This window comes from Haliotis cracherodii, unplaced genomic scaffold (assembly GCF_022045235.1).
Source record: "Haliotis cracherodii isolate W230 unplaced genomic scaffold, xgHalCrac1.p SCAF_18, whole genome shotgun sequence".
Classification (NCBI taxonomy): Eukaryota; Metazoa; Mollusca; class Gastropoda; order Lepetellida; family Haliotidae; genus Haliotis; species Haliotis cracherodii.
This window is the reverse complement of record NW_027266273.1, coordinates 9,134,191-9,158,657: the sequence shown is the minus strand read 5'-3', so window position 1 is coordinate 9,158,657 and position 24,467 is coordinate 9,134,191. Positions and strand designations below refer to the sequence as shown.

The following is a 24,467-nucleotide window of genomic DNA, read 5'->3' as shown; positions in this document are numbered from 1 at the left end:
CGCTGCCCTTCACTTAGGTTAATTTGGCCGACTTCCGACTGAAATGTTAGAGGAAATGTTTCTTCTTTGCGGTAAGCTTGCAATAGGAAATAGCACCAGCCATTTAGAAAATGTGACTTTAATGAAACGTAAGGAAGTTGTAATTGCCATGTAATTCCATCTGTGGGGCAGACATGATGTTGGGTAAGTGTAAGTTAGTTATTAATACTATTATACCATTGTGCCTTGTAGTGTTATTAATGTTAGGTTAGAGATATTCGTATACACTGTATGTATATATATATACTGTACAGTCATTATGAATGGGAATATTGTTATACACTGTAGAATCATTATGATTAGGTGGGGAATATTGTTATTAACTGTTGAATCATTATGATTAGGTTTAGAATTTGTTGTGCAATGTAGAATCATGATTAGGTTTGGATTTTGTTGTACAATGTAGAATCATGATTAGGTTTGGATTTTGTTGTACAATGTAGAATCATTATGATTAGGTTTAGATTTTGTTGTACAAAGTAGGATTTGTTGTACAAAGTAGAATCATTATGATTAGCTGTTGAATAATGTTATAAACTATAGAATCATTTGGTGAATATTGTTATACACTGTAGAATCATAATAAAGTTTTATATTGTTTAACTTTGAAGCATAATTTTCATTGGAAGTGAATACTGTTATGCAGCTTTTACAATCTGCTTAGGTGGGATATATTCTCATACACTAGTCTAACTTTAAAACTTTCTGATACAATAATCATATCTGGATACTACAGTGAATCTTGTAAATCTGGATGTAATGTCCCATTCCAGTTTCATAAATTTCAGTTTACAAATCATGGATACGAACTATGTCACTTTGTATCTTTGGAACCACACAGCAGAAATCACAGCATGAGGTTTCAGAGTAACGATGTCCGGACCATCGAGGCTTCACTGTATATGTACATGACTGTTATAACATAGAACATGTTACGTAAGCTTATATACTGTTAGCATGTCGCGTGTTGGTGCATTGTGTTACTGTTACGTCTGCCTAGAGTTCTTACAGGTAATACTCCCGCGACGTGTAGGAATCTGGTTAGCCTATCACACGGCACACTGAGTCCGTTCCAGCCTTATAGTGCAACATCTATCATAAGTGTACGTTAAGGTAGAGGGGTTGTGACACTAAGCTCACTTTGTAGGGAGGGGCTTAGTGTAGTCTCTCCAAAACAGAAATATCAGAAAACTACAAAAGTTGACTTAACTTTGGCAAATCTAGATTTATTCAGTTCTAAAACCGGAGAGATCTTCTGATCAATGGATATATTATATACTACTCAACTTTTGTAGGGATAAAAAAATTTCCATGATACACAAAACTAATTCTTATATGTCAAGTGTATATTTAAATAGGATGCCATGTCTGGTTATCTCTACCAAAGGTTGAGTAGTATATATCAAAGACAATTTAATTTTTTAAAATTTTAAAAACTAAAAAATCATTTCGGAGACTTAATGATAGTCTAGTTTTGTTCTTCGTTTTATAGTCTAGTAGAAAGAAATTTGAAAACTAAAAAATCATTTCAGAGACTTAATGATAGTCTAGTTTTGTTCTTCATTTTATAGTCTAGTAGAAAGGACACGGGAGATACTGTACGTCATTAAGGGTAAATATTCACATTTTTCAATCTATTTCCTTCAGCTTCAGTAGAATGTGTGGACTTGCATCTGATTGGAGTTATAGGTAGTGTAACAGAATGGGAGGTCATTGTTGGAGGGGATTGATTAAGAGTTGGAACAAGTAACATGTGTCTTGGAGTACGAGGTTATTGCATTTGTGAGAGAATTGATTTGTTTCATAATCTGCCCCACATGGAGCATCTGTAGGTATGGCCAATACAAGCAAGGGTTGTATCAAACAGTATTATTCTGGTGGTGGGTATGTCTTCTTACAATCAGGGTTTGTATGTCCATGGAATAGATGTCTACTTGCTTGGGCTCGTCCTTGTCCGTGTCTAGTGAAGCCTCCTGGTGAAGGTGTTAGCTCATCATTCGGAAGATCTGGTTCCATTCTCCACATGGGTACAAAGTGGGTATCCTGTTTTTATGTTGGTGTTGCTGCCTTGGTGTGGCCGAAATGTTGTGATAAATGAGTTAGGGTGTGCGAGTGTGTGAGTGTATGAGAGTGGGTATGAGAGTGAGTGAGTGAGTGAGTGAGTGTGTGTGAGTGTGTGTGAGTAAGTGAGTGAGTGTATCTATAGTTGTGTCACCTTCATGATATGGCTGGAATATGTCTTAACAGTAGTATAGAACCACTCACTCCCTCACCTCCACATCCACCCATTCATCTTTTCACTCACTCACTCACTCACTCACTCACTCACTTATCTTCTTACTCATCTTCTCACTTACTCACTCATCTTCTCACTCATCTTCTCACTTATCTTCTCACTTATCTTTTCACTTACTCATCTTCTCACTCATCTTCTCACTCATCTTCTCACTTATCTTCTCACTTATCTTCTCACTTACTCATCTTCTCACTCACTCACTCATCTTCTCACTCATCTTCTCACTTATCTTCTCACTTATCTTCTCACTTACTCATCTTCTCACTCACTCACTCATCTTCTCACTCATCTTCTCACTTATCTTCTCACTTATCTTTTCACTTACTCATCTTCTCACTCATCTTCTCACTCATCTTCTCACTTATCTTTTCACTTACTCATCTTCTCACTCACTCACTCATCTTCTCACTCATCTTCTCACTCATCTTCTCACTTATCTTCTCACTTACTCATCTTCTCACTCACTCACTCATCTTCTCACTCATCTTCTCACTCATCTTCTCACTTATCTTCTCACTTATCTTTTCACTTACTCATCTTCTCACTCACTCACTCATCTTCTCACTCACTCAACCACCCACCCACTCACTCACTCACTCATTCGCCAATAAGTATTTACTCCTCGTTAGCTCTCTCCTTCCCAGTTTCCCGAGCGTATTGACACAACCATCTTGCCAAGTGCAGTCGTCTATTGTTTCCCGTCACCACTCCATCTGTACATCAGTTGCATCACATGTCACCTATACCCAAACCCCCACCAGAAACATACCACATACACTAAACATTTTCCCCACCTCCATTCCAGAGTCAGTTGTTGTTCTCCCCTGTTTTGGCTGCCACTACCTCCATGTAAGTAAATACCTTACTCGTGTACAGAAACACACGTTGACATGTTCATACCCCTCCCACGGCAGGGTCATATTGAATACATCGGCACACATGTTCGACAGACGATGACAGACATAAACGTCCCACCGACTCCCAATTTACTTACACTTTTACCCTACAACAACTCAATAAGCCACACTGTATGAAACCCTGTCTGCTTTATTATGTACTTTTGAGGTAATTTCAGTTGAGGGTGTCTTTACGAAGCCAGTTGTGACGCCCTCTGATCTCCGGAGTGTGAAAAGTAGTTAGCAATGTCTATGACTCTATATGCAATGTGTGATGACAGACATTAAACCATCATGAGCTACCGTCCCTCTAATGCGGCCACCTTTAATAAAGACCATGTGTCTAGTTGTGTTACAGTCAAACAGGAGACAAGTAGTTATATATCATCATATTGTTATAGACGGAGAGAAATTGACGCCGCTGTGCTATGAAGTGAATTGTATCCCAGTTATGTGCCAGGATGGGCTGTGCAAAGGATGTAATTATACCTTCATAAACTACCCCTGACACACATTTCACCAGATTCTTGTCTATTTCAAGGTCATTCTGTGATTTTTGTACCCGTGAAGATCCAGGTTTGAATTGGTCTTTAGCAACCCATGCTTGTCGCAAGAGGCGACTATGTTTGTCGTAAGCAGTAGCTAACAAGATCAGGTGGTCAGATGGTTGATGCATGTCATCGTATCCGAATTGGGGGGATTGATGCTCATGATATCAATCACTGGATTGTCTGGTCCAGTCTTGATTATTTACAGACCACCATCATACAGCAGGAATATTGATGAGTGTGGTATTAAACAACAAACAAACAAATAAACTGTGATTTTTGAGGTTATAAAGTTATTAATAGTTTTAATTAATATTTTGTTACTGAAACACTATTTATAGAAGTGTAGACTGTACTGAGGGTAATACAAGCCCAAGTAGACACGCGGCAGAATGTCGGAGTCAGTGGTAACAATGATTACCGGTATCTGTAATTGTGTCGAGGAGGTAGAGGCCCAGGTGGCTGAACAGACCTATGGAGGTATGCAAATCTGAAGTTTTGACAGGTTTGAAAAGAGAGTCTGTAAAAGTGTGTTCATGGATGATATAAGAACATGAGATTTTGTTGAAAAGTCTAGCAGTCTAGTCCTTGGCAATATATATATATAGTAAGAGAGAGAGAGAATGTGTGTGTCTGTGACAGAGATTGTGTGTGTGTGTGTGTGTGTGTGTCTGTGTTTCTGCGTGTGTCTGTGTCAATGTGTGTGTCTGTGTCAGTGTGTCTGTTTCAGTGTCAGGGTGTGTGTGTGTGTGTGTCAGGGTGTGTGTGTCTGTGTGTCAGAGTGTGTGTGTCTGTGTAAGTATGCCTGTGTGTCTGTATTTGCAGGTGTGTGTCAGCGTGTGTGTGTGTGTGTGTGCGCATGCGTGGTGTGTGTGGATGGGGTGCAAAACCAATAAATAGGCTTAAAATATGAGGGAATGTTAAATCTGCCACCTCAACATCAGGATTGGTATGAACAATGAAGAACACATCTCAGATCGGCAGTGAGTGAGTGAGGCTGGTTCTATGCCACACCAGCAATAAGTTGAACCAATCACACACAAGACGCCATTAAGTGGACTACAGAACACATAATGGTTATCCTATGCTAAATAGTGGCTTACATTATTGTGATTGGGCCATGTATGTATTCATACAGGGACGTATAAAGATGGGGAGTGAGATATGGCCATTGATGGTCCGGATGTGTCAGAATGTGGTAAGTGGGTTGTGATATATTCACGATGGTTTGATACCCGTGTAAGACGGAAGACACACGATGACAAAACCTACTCCGTACACCTGTGTCGATGGAAGACTTTTAACACCTGGCTTTAAAACATCTCAAGTTGGAGTCACAAAAAGTGTTACCTCAGGAAGATTTGAGAACAGTGTTGACATGTGTGTGACTGTTTCTGTCTGTATCTCTCAGGGGTTAAACTTTTTCTTTGACTGTGAGAAAAAAATGATAGAAGGATGAGTATGAGAAATGATTGAGAGAGAAAAAATTAAAGACAATATGAAAGTGTTAAGAATCAGTGACCTGTGTAAAGGACTTGGAAAGAAGTTAAAAAACTGTAGCATGGAAAAAACAATGCGTGTGCAAGAAAGGAAGGAGTGATGTGAAAGAGGAGTAAGTTGCTATGTAAAAATATCAATTGTAGTCTGTCAGTGGTCTAAGCAGTTGTATGTAAGTCAGTATGTCATGTGTGAAGAATTATATCATTAGTCCTTTAAATCAACAGCAAGAAACCCATTTACTAGAAGCTGTGAAGATCTAGATGGGAGCACCCAGTTCCGCCATCCCAGTGCCCCAGACAGCGTTAGGTCTCATAGCCTCCCCAGCCGCCCCATGTGTTCATTAATGTTACTTATGACACTGGCCCAGGCAATCCAGGGTAATAGGGCATGGTCTCTGCAAGACTTGAGACCTTGACTGATGCGGCTATAATAATAAATAATTATAAATGGTTATTTATAACGCTCTATCGTCCTGGAAGCATTCTCAAAGCGCTTATGCGATTGTAATCCTCTGTCAGTCAGTGAGTGAATGTGCACCCGATTTCCTTTTTCAGCTCCCTGGGTAGTATACTACCAAAGCTGCTTTTGAGGTGCTAGAAGGTTAACACTCACATTACATCTCATCCTACCGGGTACCCATTCACTGCTGGGCGAACAGAGGCATATTTCGAACAAAGTCACTTGCCTAAGGAGACACCACACATAACATGTTCTTCAGTGTCGGGCAGGACCGAAGCCCTAGAAACTCTCAGGAGTAGATCTGCCGAATATGGTCACCCATCCAACTACTCTCCACGACCAACGTTGCTTAACTCCCCCTGATTCGTGACCACGATCTGTGCACACGACCACATGCCACCACACACATGCTAATCTACATGTTAAAAACCTCGATCTAGGATTTGAAACGAAAGCACACATTATAACTTAAATGATGGTGTATCTTTAATGTGAATGGAATAGATTTGGTTTTGTCTGTACAAATACCTGTTTGATGTTAAATTTGATGTCTGTATTGCAAGACTTGTTCCATTCATTACTGAATAGAGGATGAGACTCACTTTATCACCCCATCACTTCACTACCCCATCACTTCATTCATCTGTATATAATGACCTGTCCTGGCCAATAGAATGGCAGTAAAGTGTATTGTTTGGCAACTCTTTGATGATATGAACACAGATTCTCTGTAAATCACAAGACTTGCCACTACATATCCATATAAGGAGTGTGTTTGTTGTTAAACGCCACACTCAGCAGTATTCCAGCTATATGATGACGGTCTGTAAATAATTGAGTCTGGACTAGACATGATTGATAACATGAGCATCGATCCACGCAGTTGGGATCGATGACATGCATCAACCAAGTCAGCGAGCCTGACCACACGATCCCATAAGGCATAATCGCCTTTTATGGCAAGCATGAGTTGCTGAAGACCTATTCTTACCCAGATCTTCACGGATCGCCTTATATGGGCTTGCAGGTGATTGTGAGCACATTCCAATCAAGATAATTTGTAAAAACAGGAGAATAGTGGGATGCTTTAGTCACAAGCATCATATTCTGTTTACATAAGGAGATTAAGTTTAATTGGCAACACGATCATGTAAATGAATTGATTATTGATTATGATTGTGGCAGTATATGATGTCATGAATGGCGTAGACACCCACTTATACTATGACCTACCTGTTTACTTAACCAAACAGAAGGTGATTTGTAGGTAATGAAATTATCTTATTATTAGATTTTGGCAGTGCTGAGAAGTAACGTTACGAATGCCTTGCCTCGATGCAATTTATTTAGCGTAGATCTTGGCTGATGGGCAGCCACAAACTACGTGGCTCCTCACAGTGTGTAATTGCATTGGCTGCAGGAGAGCTGCGGCGTAGTGTTTGTACATAGTGCATTGTCTGATTACAAAATGATGGGTTAATTTTGACAGTTGCGTACTAATCAAATTTGACGCCAAGATACTATGTTCCTGCGGGAACATTAAGACATAATGCTTGTGTTTGTCTCTTCATCAGCGAAAAATTTCATTCAAAGCAAATCTTGAAATATATCCAAATCATGTTGTACATTAGGTGTTTTTAGTGTTGGTACATGCTATGGAATCTATTTTGGCAGCTCTTCAAGACAGATTATTCCCTGGCTCTGCCATTTTAATTGAACAGTGTTTCAGTTATACTACTCAAAACAAGTTAAGGACCAGCCAATTCTTTGTAATTGAATTTAATCTGAAGTGCGGTACTCTAGTGGTTAAGGCGTTTGCTCGTCACGCTGAAGACCCTGGTTCGATTCCCCACATGGGAACAATATGTGAAGCCCATTTCTGGCGTCCCCCGCCAGGATATTGCTGGAATATTTGTAAAAGCAGCGTAAAACCATGCTCATTCACCCACTCATAAATTCTTCTTCCATAATGAACAGATTCTCGTGATATCTCCATTACTTGTATAATGGCTGACAAGACAGGGAGAGACAGGAACCCTTTCAGACCTTGATCCAGACATGTTGCATTTCATCATTAGTGTTAATGGCAGGAGTAGACACAGAGTAACTGCCGACACATGACTTTTTATTCTGCTCTTACTGGAGTGTTGAACACCTGTATGCCTGCATCAAGAGGTGGTGGGCCTCCTTACATGGTGCCATCCATTATAGCATATGGTGGCACTGACAGCTCACCTTCCAAGATTTGTAACACTAAATCCTTTGACTTTGGGTAGGAAATAGCCAAGTCAGCAATAAAAGCCTGTGCTGTCTGTGGTAGCTTAAACTTCAAAGATAAACAGTTGAAATGATGCATTTAAATAGTCATGCGTCTAGACGTGGTCGCTGCATGTGTGCAGCTTTAATCTGTGGTCAAATGTGTTACAAGACAGTGACTTCTTTAGAAGTCATTCTGGTCTTGGACTGGACAGAAAGTTTACAGGATATGTATAAATTACTATCATTGTGTGGTAGATTGTGTTCGAATTGATTGTGTTTCAAATATAGGTAGTCTGTTAGTTCATTTCAAGTATGACAATAACTGGAAAAGTTTCCTCCGTTAGCAGAACCAAAGTGGTAAATATTAATTTGACCCCCACCCCAATCACCTCCCACATCCATTCACCCACACACATGAAGCTGAACCTATGAAGATCTGGGTTAGAATTGGTCTTCAACAACCCATGCTTGTCGTAAGAAGCGACTAATGGTCGGGTGGTCGGGCTCATTGACTTGGTTGATGAATGTCATTGTATCCCAATTGCGTAGATCGATGCTCATGATGTCAGTCCCTGGATTATCTGGATATTTACAGACCATCATATACCATGGATACAGCTGAGTGTGGCGTTAAACAACAAATAATCACAACGGAAATACTGTTCCTTTAAACTCAGTCACTTATTTTAAACAATAAGCTAAAGACACTGGAAGTTATCTCATCTCCTCAGGCCCTGTGGGGATTCCGAGTTAGAATTAGTCCCCAGCGACCTTGACTGGTTGTATGAGGCAGCCGAAGAGTGAGTGAGTGAGTTGGGTTTAACGCCGCTTTTAACAGTATTCCAGTTATATCGCGGCGTGTCAGCTTAATGTGGGAGCAAAGCTCGAAGTGATGCAGGACTCGGACATTTACCACTTTAGTGAAACCTAGAAACATAATCAGGACGAACCGGGATTCGAACCCATAATCATAGGTTTCTGGCGTGTCCAAGGGACGCAACTCTGCATAGTGAATCGCGGCGCCTTAGATGACAGGGCAGCCAAAGAGATCCGGTGGTCTGGCTCAGTGACTTGGTTGATTATTGTACCCTGAGGTGGATCATTGCTCACCATATCAATCACAGTATTGTCTGGTCCAGACTCGATTAATTATAGGCCACCATTACACAGCTAGAATATTACAGAGTATGGCATTAAACAACAAACAAACAAACAAATAAACGTTTTGCCTCTGTTCATGAGGCTACAGCTTGATACTGAACAAATATGCTAATTTGTTTCTTCTCATCCTCTACTTATGTACACAAAGGATTTTCAGAAATATTCAGGTTTCAATGGCATATCAAACGATAATAGCCACAAATATAGAGTGAAGGCTAACACAACAGTCATAACGTGACGTTACACAAACACCTATGCTTTTTGTCTTGTGCATTTCAAATTGCAAATGCCCGATTTGTATGTATTTGATATACAGTAATACCATGAGACTGTTGAGACGCTGCTCTCTGCACTGACGGTGGTCGCGACGAATGAATGGAGATGCCCCTGCCTAGTGGGTACACCCCTTCAGTCGTGGAGCAGCCCATTCTTGAAGGAATGCATGTGGAGCGTGCAAATGTCAGTTCAAGTCCCAACATGGCCTGGTGGGTTTTAATAGGGCTGCTGATTTATGGTCACTGGGGAGGGGATGTATATGGATTTGGGATGTTCTATGATGGCTTGTTGTGATGTATGTGGATTTGGGTGTTGTCATATGTTGTGATGTATGTTGATTTGGGTGTTGTCACATGTTGTGATGTATGTAGATTTGGGATGTTCTGTGATGGCATATTGTTATGTGGTATATGGCTGACTCTTCCTTTCTCTGATAGCTTGTCGAGTTATCAATGACCTTTGATGTACAGTAGAGTGACTATCTTTGAGACATTTGACCTGTAGTTTTATGTCACTGAGGTAGCACCATGGTAAAGGTGCTCGCCTGGTTTGATTCATCAACAACAGAATCTGTCTGCTTATTGTATCAACAAGGACATTTAATCTGTCAGCAATATTAATGCATGGTGAGGTGGAAATACCGGTACGGTAAACTACGGTTATAACGAACTCAAATGGACCACTAATTTTAGTTCATTATAACTGTAGTTTGTTATAAGCATATATACAACATCTATACAGCAAATCTATATGGGGCCAAAAATTAAGTTCACAACATCCGTCAGTATGTTACAAGCATGTTCATTATAAACGTGTTTTACTGTACATGTACATTGAAATCCTGTAATGTTGAAAACCCACACTGAAATCCTGGCCCCTGTAATCCAGAAACCCTACAATGAAATCCTGGCCCGGTAATCCAGAAACCCTACACTGAAATCCTGGCCCCTGTAATCCAGAAACCCCACACTGAAATCCTGGCCCAAGTAATCCAGAAACCCCACACTGAAATCCTGGCCCAAGTAATCCAGGAACCCCATCTTTTGGATTATAATTGTATTGAACATCTAATTATATTTATAATACATAGCTTCAAAATGATTTGTTGATCAGGATACATTTTTTCCACATGGTTTCTGTTGGAACATTACAATCCATATTAGCAAGGTTTGACTGAAATCAGATCATGGAAAAATCATGGCTAACTGCACTATCAAAGATCTAAACTATTGGCATGTTATATATCACACTATCAACCAGATCACACATTGCATGTAACCATCCAACCCCCTGACACACATAGGGAGCCGAAGACATACCAAAAAACACTTTAACACACTGGAAAATCAAATGGAAGTAAATTAAATATGACTGCCCCTCCAACCCCTAAGAACTACTGATACAGTTCCAAAATGGATCGATGCTCATGATGTCAATCACTGGATTGTCTGGTCCAGACTCGATTATTTACAGACTGCTGTCATATAGCTGGAATATTGCTGAGTGTGGCGTTAAACAAAACGAACAAAACAAAAAATCCAATTCACATCTGATATTTACAATGTTTCAAATAAAATATTAATAATTACATAAACCAACCCTTAACTACTGGGTACATCCTTCTTTTAATATTTACCATTCCAGAGTTCATCCCATCAACATATTTGATATACCATGTTGATCTGTGCCCTCAGTACACCAGTTAGCCAGACGAGGGAAGATATTCGTGGTATCTTGGCTCGGACTTAAAGTATGTAGAAAAGAGTAGGTAGTAGAAGATTAATATCGTGCGTCAGTACGCGGAGTACCACAGGTACCTAGAGGAGCAGTAGTATCTCAGTGTGCAGGTGGGAGATGACAGGTGAATACAGGCCTACATTCATCATGTAGGTAGGTAGATATATCTTTATAACATCAACACTCATACAGCAGTGACTTGTTCCATGGGCTTTTGGCTGTTGTGTTTTAGAAGTTATTGCTTTGGTGAACAAATTTGAAAAAGTAGACAGCTTATGGATGACTTCTTTTTTTACTGTAAAATAAGTAAAAATACAGTAAAATAATGATGTTATTCATGTATTGTTTCTACTTTGTCACCGTCAACTTCTAAGAAATGCCTATCAAACAATTCAACAAAGTGTCGTTTCTTAAATGTGCTTTTATTTTGTCAGTTGTTTTTCATATTGGAAGTTTTTCATATTGTAAGAGTAATGTAAAGATTGAGTTGGGATTCACTGAATGGTCATGATAAACAATATGTGATTTTGGAAATAATTTTTGGTGTATTTGTCATATAGTGTTTTGGGAATGGTTTTAAGGAAATCAGTATTTCATTGTTTAGTTTTATAGAATGGGTTATTAATTTTGTGTGGTTGTTATTTTCTTGCATAAAGTAAGCTGTGAATGGTTATAAAGAAGTTATATTTATATGAAATTTAATATCTTTAATGTCTGTAGATCTCAGCGTTGTTTAAAATCAGCCAATTTGAAGTGCTTAGCAAAGGATTCAAATTTCAGATATATCCTTGACACGCGAGTATATTGTAGATTTATTGTGGGAGTGGTATTTTAGGCGTCATCTTATACCTTAACAGTATTTCATGAAATGTGTAACAATGTTTCCATATTGTCAGCTTACTTATTTCAAAAACTGGTAATACATTCCTAATTTTGTTGCCTGGTATCCAGATACTACCTGAAAAATGTTGTTTTTTGTTCCTCGCCAAGTGTATTTTTACAATTTTACAGGCCTTAGATAGGAGTGCTTGTACTAGTGTAGAAGTATTGAACCTGTGCTGACATACTATATGAAATCTCCATCCGATGTATTTTATATGATGCTTGTAACCCAACTCTTAGCTCATTCAGGCTTAAAGTAAAGCAGGTAACATTGTCGTGTAAATCTTTTTAGCAAGATAGAGGCTTACAGTGAATTGTGTAAGGCTATGTGGGGAATGCCTCACGCTCAAGGAAGGCTCTTGGCCGAGCAGGCAGTAGTATATGTACATCTATATAGCTACCTACGTTGTTGTATTTATCTAACGTCTACGTCTATTCTTACTTGTCTGTTTGTGGAGTCTCCCGTACGCTGTCGACATTTTGCTGAAACTTTGCCAACTTGAAATATTTTTACCTCTCAACACTGAGCTTGCCCATTTAAATCTCCCTGACGTTGAAGTGTGTTTTTTGCAGGGCTTTAGTTCTACAATGCAGGCTATGGTGATTTTGAAGTGGTTTGGCAAATTCACTTCTTAGTAATACAAATTTGTTTTAAACCCAAAAAATATACGCTTGAAGTTTAGATGATATATTATAGGTTGAAGAATGCAGAGTCTCATCTGATTAAGTGTCTTGAATTAAAACAGACAACAAATAAAATGGTATATAAGATGAATGTATTTTGGTAACATTCTTAATTAAAATGTATTTATATGCCTTTGTAATTTGAATTCATTATTTTTTTGCAAGACTATCTATATTTTATTGTTTTGAAACTGAACTTGCCATACATTTTGCACAAATAATAAAATGCAGTTGAATTTAACAAAAATATTATTTCAAGTTTAATATCAAGAACTTTTACAAGAAACTTTGAACAAATTTTCTTATAATAATAACTTCACGGACTTCACTTGCTTATTTATCATTAACGTTGTGAACAATAATACAAAATCTGTGAAATCGTTTAGCAAAACAAGCACATTCTATTATCAGCCAATCAGGAAACAGTAGTCCATTTTAGGGTGTGGTCATTATGTTTTTTGGTTTATGGAAACATAAACGCAAAACAGAAAAGAATGCTTCATTACCCAATCAAATACCACAGAATCACTTGCTATTTATTTTTTCAATGGTAAACGCAGCTTATTTAAAAGTTTGATACAGTAAATCAAAAACAGTTTGAAAACATGCTAATGAGTTAACCTGAAACACTGTTGCATATAGTCTGTCTCAGATAGGCAGTACCACAAGCAATGTCAAGGGCACTGATTCTGGAAGACAGTTTTTTTCTGGATTACTTCTCAAGTAATGAGGTAGATGTTTCACATAAGTCTGACTTCTTCGACTGCTCATACTCTTCCCAGTGGTCTATTTACAGCAAGATGTTTATTTTGGGTCTATCTCGTATTTGCTCATCTTTTAAATCATCGGTGTGGGTGTGACGCTGGGGATTGTGGGATAGAGAACACAATGAATTGACCTAATAGCATCTGGGAAAACCAGATTGTATGCAGCCATTTGAAAAATTGGATTTGACTGAGAAAGCAACTTTCTGTATTTACGAAATTTAGGGACAAATATTTTCGTCAAGTGGTCGTCCACTCGCAACTCAATCAAACCAAGATATTTACGGCTCAACAAGATGGTTGAAGATGAAGATGCCCCACCCCGTTCAGCTTGATAGGAGGTGATTTCAGATACAAGCTCCCACTGCAAACATACTTGTTCCACAAGGAGCCATCTGTATAGGAGACAAGTGCATTTGTCAAGCACGAAAAACAAATAATCTTTCCTGTTTTCTAAATGATCTAATGTTTAGAACCAACAATCAGCATGCTTTGAACATTCTTATCCTTATCACTAAATTAATCATTTGAATTTAAATTAAGTTTTAAATTTGAATTTAAATGTTTCAATCAACAGTATATGTCTGTGTTTAAATCATGAAAATTAAACACTATATTTCGGGGACGATTTTTTTTCTACTTTGTATATAAAAAAGATTTTAATAGTATTTCTCATAACAATCTTCATGTAGATGTAAATGCTATTATCTTTGATGAATACGATTGGATTTAGACGAAATTGCCATGTGATACATTCCACATATTGACAAGGTGGCTTTTGCAATGTACGAGTTCTATTTCTGTCCCCCAGGGGTGCATGACTGGTACACTTGGTGTATAACTGTTATATACATGTCTGTGATGCAAGCTAAGTGATGCAATATAACATTCATCATCCTGCAGTGGTACATACATTATCCAGCTGTCAACACTAGGGTGATGGGGAGTATAATTGATATAGCATGCTCTTTTCAGCCAATCAAACGTGACTGCTGTCTGTGTATCCCTTAAAACAGACCAATCAACTATGAAATGGGTATCAGTCATGCTGATAACAGATTTCATATTGCCATTGCTGATAGCAAAAGGACTGAAATTGACAACTTTAATTGTCAATGTTTGACATCTAGGCCTTGTTTTATTTGTCATTTATCCAAAATCTGTATGTTTATATTTTGTATTTTTATTTCACTGATTTATTACTGATGTAAGACTTTTTTACTCTTAACACATTTATGTGTTTTGTTTTTCAATATTACATAAATATAAAATCACAAGCCAGAGAATATTCAGTCTCCAGGCAATATGGATTAATAAACATTCAAAAGTCATTCCGGGCAATATGACAATGATAGCATCTTTAAAGTACCGGTATTTAAAATACGACTTGACTAATATGCCATACACCTTTGGTGATGTATCTGGAGTCTTGATAATGTTTATGTAAGGTATAGCATATGGCAAGAGTGTTATCGGTGATGAAGGAGACATCCTAGGGAGAAGCACCTGAGAAGGCAGTCTTTAATGAACATGTTTAAAGATGCTTTCAAAGGAGCTGTTTTGCAAGTGGTATTCTGTGTTTTTGATGTGCAATGCATGCTGTTTCCTATAGGTTCGCAAATGTCAAACTATATTAGACAGGATATCTGCACTGGATTTTAAAACTAGATAATCTGTCCTTGGTTGAATTATATTACTTGTCCAAGTCCAACTAATGTTTATTCCCTGAAATGAACATTTTTTTTCATTTCTTTTGCGAAATTGTCTTTTGAAATGAAAAAGTAGCCCAGAGAATCTCTTCATGTTTTAATCAAGACTATGGAGAATCTAGACTTTCTTGGGACATTTGTGGACATTTTTGTCTCTGGGTCTTTATGAGAGGCTGTACTTGTCGTAATGATGATATCTTAGACCTTACTATGATAAGGATTGATAGCCATGTGGTCTTGTGCCTCAACTTGCTGTGGAGAGTTGCATCCCCCTGTGGTGCCAGGATCTGATTATCTTGTTCCAAATCCCAATAATTCCCACGAATACCCACGAATACCCTACATGACATCATTGCCATAATCCTGTATTTGGCTGTCATCACACTATAAAAATGTTTAGATTTTCAACAGAGACCTCTTAAGTGTCAGCTATCCAGAATCAGTCATATGGATGATAGTCTTCTACTGCCCATGCTCTTTTGCATGTGTAGGGTGGGAAAACCTCACTTCTTTCCTGTGTCAACTAGAGTACAAACGTCAGGGAAAAATTCTGACTGTTTCAAGCACACTTTGGTAGTTCGTCACACTGTAGTTAATTCATAATCTATATTAGCAGTCTTAGATATCTAGAATCTTATTTGGTTCATCCTTGGTCTGTGGTTACCCTACCCATCCCTGTGAGTTCCCCGAAGATGTCTACAATCTGTATCACTTGCAGCTTTTTCTCCATGTTCAGCTGACACATCATAGTGTAACTGTAGACAGCAGCATCGATCCCAACTCACTCACTAACTCAAGTCCTGCTGCAGCTATCTGTCCCAGTACAAGCAAGACTCTGAGTGTGTAGTCGGCCTTCACCATGTCATCTTTGTGTGGAGAGCGACACCACAATGTCCAAGCCGTGACTGGTGTATTGTCAGTGCCCCTTTAAGTAAGCAGTGTGGCAGACACTTTTGTAGACCATTGCGTTGCTAGGTCATGGGTACTCTGAGGCACAAGTAATTGTGATCACATACATCCATGAAAATTTATGATAATTATGGTAGGTACTTAATGTTACTTTCAGATGAATCATGTACCTGCGCACACAATAAACCGCTACCAACTGCTCCACATGTCCAATTGAGAATGAAAAGAATCAGATATTTCACATGTTTAGAAAGAAAGTATGAATAGCAAAGTAGAATTTGAAATTTTGTTAAAATTTGTTAAATTTTATTTTTTGAATTAGTACAAATAAAAAAAAGATTGTTTATTCCAATTTCAGCTCAATTTAACACAGTACTAATTAAACTGGGCGTACGAGATACTTCACTGGCACTGTGGCATCATATGACTACAATATCTGCAAGCCATCCATCCTCCTGTGCATGTCTGTTTTACATGGAAGATCAATATTTTTTTCACAAGTCACTTTCATGTTTTTTAAGATTGTGTTTCAGGTTTGTTGACAACTAATAATCAGTATTTTTCATAAAGTGTAACTGCATATCGTTTTCTAGCAATTTTGTATTTCTGTACATTTGTAAGGTATTGCTTAAAAAGTGATCAATTTTGTTCAATAATTTTCAAGATGAGGCATTACTGCTAATGGTTTTGCTTCCCATAACACCATTATAAATCTGCCAGTGTTTTAATATTACAGACAACTCTGAACAGATTTATTTGTTTGGATACAAGAAAGATTATCCACATTAACATTTCTAATAAAAAAAAGTGGTTTTATAGGAAGCAAAATCCCTAAATTGGCAGAGATTCAATGTAACATCAAAGGCCTTGCAGATGGATTGATATGGTTTAAAGTCTTGTTTCATCAGCAGAGAAATTAAGTTCCATGTCCTTTCTGACTTTAATTTCAGTATCGAATTTCATCTTTTAGGAAGTCTTAGGAAGTTTGACTAAAACAAATTTTCGTGTTTTGGGGCAAATGTTCACAGAAAAGCAAGATTCTCATTTTTTTTCATGATTTATGCATTCAGGATGTTTTAGGCAGGTATAACATTTCATTCGAGGGAAAATTGAAGTCGCGCTGATTACACTGAGTTTCTTAAAGGGAACGAACTCTCCTAAACCAAGGGACACCAGCTATGACTCGACGCGAAATGTCGATACAGATGTTAACTAATTATTTTTATGAGGCTGATTATGTAGAAGACGAAATGTGTTTTAGTTGAATTGATCCTTTATTCTAATCTGTATCAATACTCTGAGACGAACATGACCTAACAAGCCTTATCCCTCATACTGAGACCATTGTCCCATGGCGCCAAGGGTGGGACAATCACAGAGGACAATTCAATTAAAACAATCAAATCTGGTTACAGTCTTAGACAATTCATACAACTTTAATTGTTGTTTGAATTCAAGAGAATTTATGCGTGTGCCTTATTAGAATTTTTTGCTCTCTTTGATGGTTGCCATTTTGAGGACTTATTGATGGCTGAGTTAAAAATGATTCAGTGTGTAAAACCGGTTCCACTGATCCTTGGGGTCTCACAGAGGCTTGAGTAATCCATGTAATTTTGGAATAATATTTAAGCTGGGATTTCCATGTCAAATAAAGACTGTGATGGATATTCCTCATACTGTCTTGTGTCAGCTTGGGCCATAACATCAGTAACACTCTCCTAGCACTGACATGGTTGATTAGATTTTATTGGGAATTACACTGTGGTATATTCATTTGGGTGCAGACAGTTCATTGTCAAGACTTGAAGACATCCAATGTAAATTAAAGTAACAAAAGCCATTCCTTTATAAGAAATCCCTGCCAAAAGCAGAGTCGACTGAAGGATTCTGTCTATATCATAAGCATGTGTTTATGAATAACTTTCAAATAGTGATGATACCAGGTGTTCCTGAAAAGGTGAACATATCCTGCTCCACTGGTGGCACCATCACAAACACATGCAAAGGCAAGTCAGTGGTTCGGCTGAAAAAAAAACATTGGACAAATGGTACGAATTGAAATTGGGAATTGCATCAGACATTATTTTTGTCACTGATGTATCAAATTCATTGAATGTCCTTCAAATGTCCACCATTAAATCTTAAAGCTTTACTGAGGTTTTAAGGAACATAATGTACGGTTATTTGGCAATATGCTAGATAAAAACCTTGCTTTTAAAGTCAAGCGGAGATTGTATTGTAAAATGTCACATATAAAATAGTATTACTAAATTACATTTATATATTATTTATGAAAGTGTTATATAATGATAAATATGAATATTCATATAATTTTATTTACAGAATAGAGATAGCGATATGAAATTAAGAGTGATAATGATAAGAAAACTAAATACAGGTTGTCTCAGAATATAACCCAGGCTCACCCTTATATTTTCTTCATGAACTCATTTTTTATGATTATTACAATTTATGACATATGCTGGTAAAAATATGTTAATGACCACCTGATTCTTTCATATTACTACAGTTAATCTGCCATGCCATGACAGATGACATATAGTAATATGATAATAATGAGAAAAAATCAGCTGTCATGTCATGACAGATTAACTATACTAATATGAAAGAATCGAGTGGTCCTTAATTTTTTAGAGTGGTATATTTCTAAAATGATTGAAGCGATGATTTTTAATGATAGCAGGGATAAGGGCTTATTACGTGTAATACAGATTTCCAACAATTTCACCAATCAGTTGTTCCAATGTTATATATGGCAATAACTAGAGACTATGTATATCTAAAGCAGGAACTTAGTACTATGTGTCACCGTGTAAACAGCATGACCCACTGAGCCATTGACAGTCAACGGCCCCCAGCTATGTAATTATAGTCATCTAAGAACCCTACCTTTGAATCATATATCTTTGTTGCTTGAACTTAATATAATTGCATCACCACAATCAGAACATTGTGAACCCTCCAGCAAATGAAAACTGTCCCATCTATCTGACTGCCATTCCTCTGTTACCTTCTTCCTGTTCTGGGGCAGCTGGGTAGACAAGCGGTCACAACTTTGGCTTGTTACACTGTAGGCCCAGCAAGGCCCTTTCCACAAAGTGAGAATAGGTCTTCAGCAACCCATGCTTACAATAAAAGGCGACTATGCTTGTCGAAAGAGGCAACGAACGGGATCAGGTGGTCAGGCTCGTTGACTTTGTTGATGCATGTCATCGTATCCCAATTGTCTGAATCAATGCTCATGATGTCAATCACTGCATTGTCTGCCCAAGACTCGATTACTTACAGACCGCCGTCATACAGCTGGAATATGCTGAGTGTGCGTTAAACAAAAAAACAACTAACCTAACCACTCCCATGCTTGTCACACAATCAGGTAGCAGCTAAATTGTTCTTACTATGTCTCCCCATCCTTACACATTTCTAACAATCAAGATTGCACCATCCCTGAGTAATTGGCGAAGTTTTTAGTGATAATGCATCTAATTTGACATTACCATGACAGGTCTGTATGACTCAGCACTGTTTGAATGGGTCGTGCACTTTACACGTGTCCGGATCAGGTCTCGCACACACTGTAACCAAAGGTAAATTACATAAACACCCAAAGGTTAAGTTTGTATAATTTGTGTCATTTTTATTTCGAGAATGATGCATCATTAATGTTAGGTTCAGACACCATGTTCGTATAAATGCTAGAAAAAGAAACGTAATTATGAATGGAAGGTAGTTATTGATGGCAGATTCTGGTCGGTAAACTACATAAACACCATGAGGTAGATAGATTTGTATAATTTGTGTTATTTTCTAAAGAAATGTCAGGGGCATACAGTGATTCATCTGACATTTAACATCACCTGGGCCCACTTGCACAAAGCGATCTTAGCGCTACGACTATTGTAAGCCTATGTTAAAGTATGGGAGTTACGATCATCTTAGCGCTAAGATCGCTTTGTGCAAGTGGACCCTGGAGATGTTAGTCACTCTCAATTGTTGTCTTATTGTTATCCAGGGGAGCCCTGACATAAACAGCGCCACTCTGTAACTGATATATAAGATAAACTCTTTATAATATATTAAACAACAATCCTAATATACTCAATCTTACCACCTGGGATAAGAACACCTTTAATTGATGACACAATTAATGAGTGACTGAGTCGGGTTTAACACAGCTTTTTACAGTATTCCAGTCATATCGCAGCATGTCAGCTTAATGTGGGAGGAAAGCCTGAAGTGATGCAGGACTCAGATGTTTAACACTTGGGTGAAACCCATGTGCACGGGTATGGTGCTGACAAACCTAGAAACATAAATGGGGTGAACTGGGATTCGAACCCACAATCAAAGGTTTCTGGCGTGCCCAAGGGATGCAACTCTGCACAGCGAATTGCGGCGCCTTAGACGACGGGGCCACCCATGCCCCCACAGTTTGAGACCCGACTTGTTATTGTATCAGATTTTAAAGATCCTTAAATGACTGAAAGGGTGACATATACTCTGTACATAAACAGTTTACTGGAATAAAAATATAGACAGACATTAGGAATGGATGCATATGATATCCATTTGATGCTTGTTGGATGTTGAAATGATTGAAACTAATTAGGAATGTAATATTGTTGTGCTATTTCTGTTCTTATAAGAAATCCAATTAATATATAGACAGTAAATGTCAGATCTGTTGCACCCAGTCATTAAATTTGGATTCTATCAATGAAATCCCCTTCTATTATAAGCATAAGAAATTATACATACACTGTATTATATACAGCTAAAAAAGTTAAGGACCACCCGATTCTTTCATGACAGATAAACTTTAGTAATATGAAAGAATCGAGTGGTCCTTAACTTTTTTAGAGTAGTATATTTGCTGTTGGTACAGTGGTAACCCTGGTACCCATATGCCAGGGAGCCTACAATTTGGTACAGAATGTCCCAAGGACTTGCAAAATGTATAGACCAGGGTACACATCATATTCACCTGTAATTAAACCTCACACAGTGAGAGAAATACCTACTAATGACATCCTGAATGATTAAGAGAATCGTACAAAGGGTCATATGTCAAAGCGTATCAGTTCCTGTAGTCAAATTGTTCCATAGAACTATTTTTCTCTTAGGGATTTTTCCGTAGGAACAATTTTACTAGGAACATTTTTCCATGATGTTTTTACACTTGCAATATTTGTTGCGAAAGGAACTAGTACATGTGGAAGCATACGTCATTGACAATAACTCAAGTACACAACCTAGTGTCTTGAATGTCAAGGTAGGAATGACACATGTGTTATGTTATTTTTATACTGGCAATATTTGTTGCGGAAGGAACTAGCTCCATCTTACATCATTGACAATAACTCAAGTACACAACCTTGTGCCTTGAATGTCAAGGTAGGAATGACATACACAATTTACAATCTATTAACACCAGCTTATTTTCCGCTTATACAATTATCACTGAACTGTTGACATAGTACTTGATACCTATAATTTTGTATTACCTAAAAACCTGAAGAGCTTATAAGATGACACAAATGGTAGCCTTATACCCAGTATGTGTTCATCACAGTGTCAGAGCTGTACCAGCGGGTGCTCTGTGACCACTATTAACACTGAGATACCTGCAATTTACACTAATCTCCCTCCACATCAACATGTGGCTCATCTCATGTCCTTCATCTCTCACCTACCTGTAATTTACCTGAAATAAACGAGTGCATCTTTCATCAAGCTATACCCGCTTCATCTTGTGTTCTTTTATCCAGGTGTGCTTGCATACACCTTCAAATTTGAACAGGTCTATACAATCACGGTGATGCAACCCATCAAGATTACCTGCAATTTACCTGAGAATAAATGAGTGTTGATTTCATCGCTCTAGACATTTAGCAGTTTCTTACAAGCGTGTTGGTTTCACACCCTTAATTTGATTTAGGAACACAAGATAACGACAGGTGACATAATGCATGAGGATTACTAGTTGCCATTGACAACACTGGTAATCTATTTCCCCATCATCAGTTACCTGTAATTAGGTGATTAGGGATGATCGCACACCTGGACCACAGGTAACAACATAGGTGTGTTACGTAGGTGCGATTTGGGGGAGTCCGATGAACAACAGTCAGTCTGAAGCTGATAGAAGGCAGAGTAGTTTTTCATGATTTAAAGGGGCTGCATTAGCCTTGGCAAATTGGCAGCCATATATAGTTTGATTCAAGACATTGAAAAGCTACTTTAATTGCTGCTAACCCTGTGGGATGACGCTCATCAGTCTAACAGGTAATTATTACCCTTTGTAAACAGACATTATTTTGTTTGTTGTTTAACGCCGCACTTCGCAATATTCCAGCTATATGACGGCAGTCTGTAATAATCAAGTCTGGACCAGACAATCAAGTGATTGATATCATGAGCATCGAACCACGCAACTGAGATACGATGACATGCATCATCCAAGTCAGCAAGCCTGACCACTCGATCCTTAGTCGCCTGTTACAATGGGTTGCTGAAGACCGATTCTACCCCGAATCTTCATGAGTCTAAACTGACAATGCCTTAGTTTCCCACCTACACAGGTAATGGGGAAAAACAGTCTGGAGGAAAAGGTGAAATTCTTTATCTGAAATTTAGATGTTCCAAGAACCCAAGGTGATTCCAGGTTGGAATAGGCCTCTAGTAACCCATGCTGGTCAGAAGAGGCAACTAAATGGATGGAGGGGTCGTCTTGGTGACTTGATTGATGGCATATCAGCATACCTCCATGGATAGTTACGCATACCGATACTATCAATCAGTGGATTGTATGGTACAGACTTCAAATTTTACAGGCTGTCATCTTGTTGGAATATTGCTGAGTGCAGTCTGCGAATTTAGCCACAGAAAGACCATGAAAGTGTGTATTCGTGAAAATACAACATGAGGGTGCATAAAGAAGTGCCGTCTTATCGATTGCGTGAAGACATCCTTTTGAGCATCAATTAAGCACATTCAAGAACACACATGATCGCCCTTTGTTTCAACAGTTGCATCATCATCATCATCATCATCATCATCATCCCATTTATAATGTGCCAAATTCCATTCACCAATTGAAGGCTCATAGCGCTGCAGTATTATTATCCCAGTCAATGGATCAGTTGGATCAGTGTGCACTCCATTATCATTCTCAGCTTCCTGGGGAGTATACAACCCAAGCCGCCTGTGTCAGGTATTATTACCTGGAGAACAATACACATTAAGACAATCGAATGACATCATCAAATATATTTATGCCTGTACATAGAAGCCTCCAGGTAATTGGTCAGGCATGCCAAGGGTTCTGTCATAACCACCAGCACTTAACCCTGCCTCGGTTATGCAACTGGAAGCCCAACAACATCCTAAATGGTTTACAAAGGTAAAAGTCACTTTACATGAGCTTGTTAATAAAGTGTGACAGTCCAGCGCACTCCCTCTCCTTATCTGCAAGTGGCGGCCTGTTAGCATGTTGACAGTGTCCGACTGTTTCTTTGTTGACCAACAAGCAAACTTTCTTAGACAATAAGTGAATGGCCGTTCTGTTTAGAAGAGAGGTGTCGCCCCACCTTGCTAATACCACGGTAACTGTTTGTCAAGGGGCACCTGCACGGCCCCTAGGGGATGTCCAACACTAAGTAATGCCATTGCTTGCTTAACAAATTAATCACTTCAATGCTACATGACCTCTGGCAAGAACCACAGCAACGTAGGTCTTTAATTTTATTGCACATGATACGCTGTGCCGTATCTAGGTATTCCGTTCTCACTGGATATGTTTGTGTTTAGTTTGTAGGTTTCAAAAAGTTTAATCTTTGACATTTATGTGTATAATTTATTTCCTTGACTGGTAGACTTGTTGGTGATCATAGCGTGTTCTTAATTTGTATATATGCTGCTCAACTTTTGATAGGGATCAGATTTGTTATTCTATTTAAATAGACAAGTGACATATTATGATAATCAGTTTTGTGTATCGTGACAAGATAAAAATATCCCTATTGAAAGTGGAGTGGTATACATCACTCTCCCTTGATAAAGAAAATCATAATATTTCTTAATACACCATATTACCTACAGTGTATTTTAAGTTGGACAAAATATCTGTTAAGCCCTATCGAAAGTTAAAGTAAAAATGTTAATGTGGCATGTGTGTATATATCTATATTTGTATATATTATTCACCATGTATGACCTAAAGAGGATTGTTTGACCTGAAAACACTCACCTCTAAATGGATTAAATCTACTAAATTAAATTAATTTTTTTATTTTATCTCTGTACTACTTGAGAGTTTAATTTTATAA

General features: G+C 38.1%; 1 protein-coding gene across 4 annotated transcripts in view; it reads left to right on the top strand.

Moving 5' to 3' along the window:
• Positions 1–24,467, top strand: part of LOC139465750 (semaphorin-5A-like) — a 144,974-nt gene that overhangs the window by 2,717 nt on the left and 117,790 nt on the right. The window contains exon 1 of one of the 4 annotated variants that reach the window (XM_071247605.1): positions 118–183. The exons of 1 other annotated variant lie outside the window; for it this stretch is intronic. The gene's annotated coding sequence lies outside the window, so the exon portion shown is untranslated. Of the gene's footprint in view, positions 1–117; positions 184–3,152; positions 3,185–11,224; positions 11,325–24,467 lie in introns of those variants that run through there. 2 more of the 4 variants (XM_071247606.1, XM_071247604.1) reach the window with 2 other exon arrangements.